At 46.3% G+C, this 7,915-nt stretch overlaps 1 pseudogene; it reads right to left on the reverse strand.

The window, feature by feature from the left end:
- Positions 1-223: 223 nt before the first annotated feature.
- Positions 224-5,720, reverse strand: LOC148141523 (uncharacterized; annotated as a pseudogene).
- Between the last annotated feature and the right edge of the window lie 2,195 nt (positions 5,721-7,915).

Here is a 7,915-nt window from a genome sequence, read left to right on the forward strand (position 1 = left end):
TCCAGCAAAGTCAGGTTGTCTACTTAAAATTTTAGCAAAGTGTTAGTTTTAGCCGAGTGTTAGATTTAGCAAATGTTTCAGATTTCACAGTAAATGTTAATTTTGTTAATTTTCCATTACATTTCCCCCCCCCCCCCCTTTTTTTGCCATTTTATGACAACAAGGGCATAAAAAGAGCCAGATTTTAAAAAACGTACAGAGCCAGATAGCTAGACATCGGCGATCTTAACAGCTATCTGTGTTGTGAGGAGCATTTGAAACGGTCCCAGCCACCTCTCCACCTTCCAGTTTTTCCTCCTGAAGTCTTTCACCACTATCCAGTCTCCAGGTTCTAGATCGTGCAGCTTCCCTTCTACTAGTTGGGATAGTGCTGCTTTTACTTGATTCTGTGTTTGAGACAAAAGTGTAGAGAGTTTTATACAGTAACACAACATCTCATCCTCACAGTGGTCTGTTATCTGTCTTACCTTAGGTCTTGGGCCAATCCCTGTGTTGGATGGTGTACCAAACAAAATCTCAAACTGGCTAAGATTATCTCTTCCTCTCCTCCTCGAACTCATATACATCAGCACAATGAGGAGTGCCTTTGTTCATGTCACCCCTAGTTTCTCACAATATTTTGTCAATTTATTTTTTAGGGTAGCATTTTCTCTTTCCACTGCCCCACCACTTGCTGGGTGGTAGGCACAGTGTTGGCTCATATTTATTCCTAAATAATCACTGATCTGCTGTAAGGCATTATTGGCCAATGGTGTCCCATTGTTGCTCCTAAGCCTTTCAGGGATGCCCCATCTTGGAATTATCTCAGTTGGCAAAGCTTTGGCTACTGCACTGGCATCCTGTTTAGACGTGGGGAACGCTTCCAACCATTTGGAAAACATATCCACTATTACCAGACAATATCTTTTCCCTTCGCTGGGCGTAGTTCAATGAAATCCATCTGTAAATGTTCAAAAGGTTTTTGGGGTTGGGGGTGTACTGCCTGACTCATCTGTATTCCCCTCCCCACATTAATAGTAGCACAGATAACACAAGGCTCACAATATTTCTGGGAGTAATGAGTAAATCCCAAAGTGTACCTGTGTACCAAAATACTGTCGCACATCCCCCCTTTTGACACATGGTCCTTACCGTGTGTCAGTTTGGCATAGAATGGAAATAATGATGGTGGTAGACAGGGTTTACCATTGGAGCCACACTCCTTCCCTCACGCTGCATCCTGCTTTCGTCCACTCACGCTTTTCTCCCGGTGTGGCCTGTGACTGTAACTCCCGTACATCTGTTGTTTGGGTACAAATTTTGATCATACACATGTTAATCTACTCAGATGGTGGCTGCTGGGCTGCCGCTTTTGCTGCTGAGTCTGCCCTTGCATTGCCTTGGGAAATAAGATCATTATTTTCTCTGTGAGCTTCACACTTACACACAGCGATTGATTTAGACAACAGGACCCGCTTCCAGGAGGTCGGAAATCAGGTCGCGGTGTGTGATGGGCTTTCCGTGGAGATCAAGAAGCCCCTGTGTTTTCACAGGGTTCCAAAATCATGCACAACCCCGAATGCATATCTGCTATCGGTGTAAATATTCACTGTCCTTCCCTCAGCCAATTTACAGGCCTCAGTCAAGGTAATCAGCTCCGCTGCTGGCGCTGACAGATGAGAAGGGAGTGATCCCACGTTTACTACCTCATAGATAGTCACTACAGCATACCCAACACAATTCTGGCCTGTCTCCTTGCTCCTGAATGCTGACCCATGCACAAAAAATTCCATATCTGGATTCTGAAATGGTGAATCCTGCAAATCTGGTCTGTGGCTGCAAATGTAATTAGTTACAGCAACACAGTCCGTGTGTGTCTCCATCTCCTTCTGTGGGGAGAAGGTTAGCAGGGTTAAGGACGTTACATCGCTTTATTTTAATGTTAGGCATCTCCAATAACACAGTATTGTATCGGAGCCAACGTTCTGCTGACATGTGCGGTCTTTTTCTCGGAAAGTAGTAAGGATACTGCTTGAGGGACCAGAAGGGTTAATTCATCGTAGCCGCCTATATCCCTGGTTGCTACAACAGCCTTTTCAGCTGCAGCCACAGCTCACAGGCATTGAGGCAATCCTGCTGCTACAGGGTCTAGTTTAGCTGAAAAATATGCTACCGGCCTCAATCTTCCCCCATGATGCTGCATCAGCACAGATGTCATGCAGTCACGCTTCTCATCTACCGTATGTACAAAAGGCTTGTTTGGGTTCGGAATTCCCAGCGTAGGTGTAGTTTGGAGCGCCCGTTTAAATTCAAAAAAGGCACTCTCGGCTTCTGGGGCCCACTGTAATGGACTCTGGTTCTGCAACCCTTTGCCATAGGCTCTGTCACTTAGGGGCGCCTCAAGGGTTGCGTAATGTGCGATAAACATCCTACAGTAGGAGCACATGCCCAAAAAGGAGAGCAATTGTCTCTTCGTATGAGGCTTTGGAATTTGCTGGATTGCTTGAACTCTGTCTGGACCAATAGCCTTCCCTTATTCAGATATTATGTGACCTAAGAACTTCACCTGTTGTTGCACAAATTCTAGCTTTGCGATAGTGGCTTTGTGCCCTTCCAGCGCTAGATGGCAGAGCAACGCAAGGGTCTCCTTCCACATTGTTCCTTTGTTGGTGCCGATATCAAGCAATCATCTACATACTGCAGAAACACTGACCCCAGGGTTTGAACAAGAGTCTCCAGACTCCTGCGCAGCGCCCCATTACATATGGTGGGGGACTCACAGTAACCTCACGTGAAGATATATCATTACCCTTTGAATGAAAAAACGAACCACAATTGATTATCTGGGTGCACCGGTATGCTAAAGAAGGCATTTGCTAAATACACAACAGAGAACCATTTCCTGTCCGGTGGAATTTGAACCAGTCCAGGGGTTGGGAACATTTGGGGCATGTGGAACAACAGCGTTATTTCTGCCTGCAGGTCTTGAACAAATCTCCATTCCTCCGGTTCACCAGGAATGTTTGCCTTTTTGACTGGATAAATGGGGGTTCTCACCGGTGAGTTTTCACAGGGGATTATCACTCCAGCCTTTAGGAGGGATTTAAAGACTGGAGTAATTCTTTTTATGTCCTCGGGTTTTAACAGGTATTGTGCTCTGCAAGGACGATACTCAGACTTCGGGGTTATCCGTTAGGGTTAACAGCCCCATATGAGCCCTACATTATGATTGTCCTTTGTCCAAAACTCAGTCGGGACCATTTTTAATTTTGGGTCCGTGACTTCTAACTTAGGGAAACGTTAGGCTACACTCCTTGGCTTCTCAGGGCTAGCGGGGGTTACCTGGACTGTCCTATCTGCCTGAGTTAGCCAGCTTAGTTTCTTCTTATATGTCCGCATATCTGCATTTAACCAGATACCCACTTCGTCCCTCGAGCGCCAACCTTTTGTTCTTTGTGCCTTTAGCACCCATGCTCCCAAATCCTGCCAACTGTTACTGGACACCTTCGCCAGTGACACGTCAGAGCAGAGCCTTCCACATCAAAAAGATAGGGTCTAGTTGACCGTCACAGATACTTTGGATAAGTTCATACTGACTGCACATCTGTGATCACTCCAATAAAATTCACACAATAACAGCTAATCTGGTTTAACCAATCTCCTGAACCAATCCTTCTCATATGGTTCGTCAGGGCCATCACGGTGTATGTGTGCTGTGCAGTGCACCATGTCTCCAGCAAGAAAATCGGTGTTAGTCGGATTAACATGGTTGCTTGCTTCCAGGGTGAGTGAATCGCTCACTGAACGTATCGCTCTCTGGCTTAATCGCCACTTATACACATACATCAGGGGTCGTGGGTCATATTTTACAGCCTGCAATCTTCCTTTGAATTACCTGCAACCCCGTGGGAGTACTGACCAAATCCTACCCCAGTGTCCCTATGAAATCCCGACACATCAGATTTAAAGGACAAAATTCCGATTACAAGAAGGAAAATTGGAATGTTTCCCTGTTACTAGTTTTGCATAGTAGAGGTGCAGAAAATCTCTCCCGCATCATGACTCCGGATGCATCCATTGTGTTCAGGAACCTTTCACTCATCTTTATTTGTGTCGATTGTCTAAACTGGCTTAATTTAAGGACTGAGTGTGTTGCCCCTGTAGCTACCAAAAAGGTAACTGATGTACCTTCCACATATAACATAGTGGTGGGCATCGAATGATATGCATCATTGTGATATTGGATGTACTGTCCACAATTCGAAATCTCAGTGCTGAACATTGAGGTGTGATATGTTGCAGTGCGCGAAAGGTTAGTAGAAGAGATGAGCATAAGTGAATCTTCATTGTCAAGTGTAAGGGAAAGAGGCTTACCTGTACCTTGTGGGCTGTGCACCTCCACCTCAGCCTTCCCCTGACAGTCACCCTGCTGTCCCGCCTCCAAAACCGAGTGAGGCTGTCTGTGTGGGCACTGCCTCATCCAGTGGTCCATTGCTCTGCAAACAAAGCACCCGCCAGATCTACCTCTATCAGCGCCTTTTTTGCGACCTCTTCCTCTTCCGCGACCTCCCCCTCTGCCTCTCTCTCTTCCTGCAGTACCTCCCTCCAACAGCTGGGTGACCATTTGCATCAGAGTAAGCTGAGCTTTATGTGTTTGCTGTTCCATCTTTAGTTTCCGCTTATCCTTCTCTTGGGTAAGCAATATTTCAGCATGTATCGCATGTTGTTCTATCAAATTCAGCTTTCCCGTGTCCCAGGTAATAAATGTGTCTTTTACCTTTTTCGCTATTTCTTCCTTCATTCCAATGATGAAGCTGTTCCTCAGATGTGCCTCATACAGTGTGATTTCTGCCGTCGTTATGTCCTCATGTCGTCTCAGTGCACTGTGTGCGTTATGGACTTCAGTGAGGTGCGTAAGGTACTGGGACACTCTCTCACATTCCCATTGTTTTCACATTGCTGTTTTGGTCATATCCATTCGCACTGGGAATGCCTCCCTACAGGCGGTTGCCAGCGCTGCAACAAAAGCATTAAAGTCTCCTTTCTCTTCCCCTTGCGGGTTGGCTGCTCTGGCATGGACGTTTGCAGCTGGCCAGGTATACTTGTGTTTGGTGACATTGGCACCTGGTTTTCATCCCAGGAGACGTCTCATCTCATGTGACATGGGACAGAACTCAGTACAGAACTTTGTCACTTCTTATTAGCTCCAACCTCGCGTGGGTCAGGCAACTGCCCACAGGCACTTCCAGATCGCTCATGGTCAATGGCTGGTGGGCCAACACTGGGCGCCCTTCTGGACCTGCAACATCAACCATTGGGGCTTGCAGAACGACCTGGTTAGATGATCGTAGGCCAGTACCCCCACGGATTCATCATCCGTCGGGGGGTGATCACGGACAGGCCTTGGATGCCTTTCCATCTTGGAGTGGTCGTCCTTTTTTTGGCCTTCTTGCTTCTGTCTGTTGCGGGTATGGTGTGCTATCGGTGATCTAGCAGACCCTGAGGCGGTGGCCGCTGACGTGGAACTTTCACAGGCAGATCTCGTAGGGGGGCGGCAGGTCTCGGAGGGCAGTCATCAAGGTCAGGGTCTGAAACAGATTTCAGACACTGTACAGCTTCGTTAGGTTGTTTCCCGCATGTGCACTGGTGTTTGTACGTGTATTTGGTCTGTCCTTTACTTGAGATTTCCTTTCTCTGATATCAGCCTCAGCCTTCCACGTACAAGAAGCACTCCAATTCATAGGTTCGATCTTTCCGTCCCTTTTCTCTTTCTCTCTCTCCTCCTACCTCAACCTTAATATTTCCAGCTGTCTTTTATTAAAACATTTTGGTTAACTATTCCAAATTTTGTGTGGACTCTCCCTTTGTTTGCTCTTGCCAGAACCCATTTTTAGTTTAACTGGAAAAGTATTCATCTCTCTCTCTCTCTCTCTCTCTCTCTGTCTCTCGCTCTAGTGGTACAGTTATCTATTCCCTTTTGACTTACTTTTACCTCTGGAGGTCCCCTCTCACACTGGGCACGTCCGCCTCAAGGCCTTGGTTTTCGTAAACCAAGAAACCACGTACCTGGTACGTCTTAGGCGAGTCCAACTCAGCCAGTAGTGGTTCCAAGTCTAAAGCCAGCCTTAACCTTGCTGTCTCTTAAACACTCTTGAGACAGCAATCCCCTTCCCTTGGGGTTTTACTCTAATACCACGTGAGAGTTCACTGAACCCTTTTCCTGCTGTATTTATTCTCTTAAAATGACTCTCTATGTAGGATTACGTAAACCACGACTATTACCCAACCTTAATTGATTTGAAATCCCGGCGCTAGGGCAATCCACAGATTTCCAGTCCTCTCACGCAAAAGGTCCAATTCAGCACTCGAGATGAAGTGAAAGACCTTCAAGGTGCTGGCACCTGCGCTTCCTGGGAATCTTCAGAATCTCATCCAGTCGCGGGGTCCCGGGACGAGCCCCCAAGTTTAGTGTCAGAGAAATTAAATTGACTTGAAATAATAATTAGCAAGATGAAAACAAGGGTCTGTATTAAACATTTTACAAGATTGACCCATTACACTAAGTCAGATGCCTCAATGCAATGAGTACCCAAACATTTACACAGACACCTGCCTTATAGCGTTCCTTATCACACTCTCAAGGGCACAGACTGGGGAAACTCAAGTTGTTATCCTCTCATCCCCTGGTGCTGGACATAACAGTTATTCAGCTTTCGCTGAGTTCGACTTTCGCAAGGGCGAGTTGAATGCTTCCAGAAATCAAACAGAGATAAGCTAACTGCAACCCTTCATCAAAGCATCGTTTACAAAGCTCAGCACAGTATTGATTTAAACAAAGCATTCTCTTTAAACTTTATAGTAAATGGTAATTAATTTCACAGTATATGGATAATTAATTTCACAGTAAATCGATAATTTTCTATTATAGTCACAGTGTGTTCAGAGAGTCAGAGGGTGTCACAATGTGTCTCAGAGAGTTTCCCAGTGAGTCAGAGAGAGGCAGGGAATGTCATAGCGTGTCAGAGAGTGTCGCAGTGTGTCAGAGAATGTCACAGTGTGTCTCAAAGACAGTCAGAGATTGTCAAAGTGTATCAGAGAGTTGCACAGTATGTCCCAGACAGTGTCGGAGAGTGTCACAGTGGGACTCAGAGAGTGTCAGAGAGAGTCAGAGAGTGTCACAGTGTGTTACAGAGAGTGTCACAGTGGGTCTCTGAGAGATTCAGAGAGTGTCACAGTGTGTTACAGAGAGTGTCAAAGAGGGTCAGACAGTGTAACAGTGTGTCTCAGAGAGTGTCACAGTGTGTCTCAGGGAGTGTCAGAGAGAGTCAGGGAGTGTCACAGTCTGATAGAGAGTGTCACAGTAAGTCTCAGAGAGCATCAGAGGTTATCAGAGTGTCTTAGAGAGGGATACAGCGTGTGTCTGAGAGTGTCAGAAAGTGTCACGGTGTCTTAGAGAGTGTCGTAGTATGTCAGAGATTGTCATAGTGTGTCAGATAGAGGCAGAGAGTGTCACAATGTGTCAGAGAGTGTCACAGTGTGTCTCACAGAGTGTCAGAAAGTGTCAAGTGTCTCAATGGATGTCACAGTGTGTCAGGGATTGTCACAGTGTGTCAGAGAGAAAGTCAGACAGTGCTTAATACAGGGTAAATCAGTATCACAGTGTGTCACAGTCTGTCAGAGAGTGTCACAGTACGTTTTAGAGCGTGCCAGAGAGAGCCACAGTGTGTTTCAGAGAGTGTCACGGTGTGTCTCAGAGAGTGTCACAGTGCATCAGAGATTCTCACAGTGTCTCACGGTCAGTCAGAGAGTGTCAGAGAGTGTCACAGTGAGTCTCAGACAGTGTCAGTGAGAATCAGATAGTGTCACAGTCTGCCAGAGAGTGTCACAGTGTGTCTCAGAGATTTTCAGAGAGTGTCTCAGTGTGTCAGAGTCTGTC

This window comes from Chiloscyllium plagiosum, unplaced genomic scaffold (assembly GCF_037043375.1).
Source record: "Chiloscyllium plagiosum isolate Xiang-an unplaced genomic scaffold, Cpla_swu_hap1 HiC_scaffold_33, whole genome shotgun sequence".
Classification (NCBI taxonomy): domain Eukaryota; kingdom Metazoa; phylum Chordata; class Chondrichthyes; order Orectolobiformes; family Hemiscylliidae; genus Chiloscyllium; species Chiloscyllium plagiosum.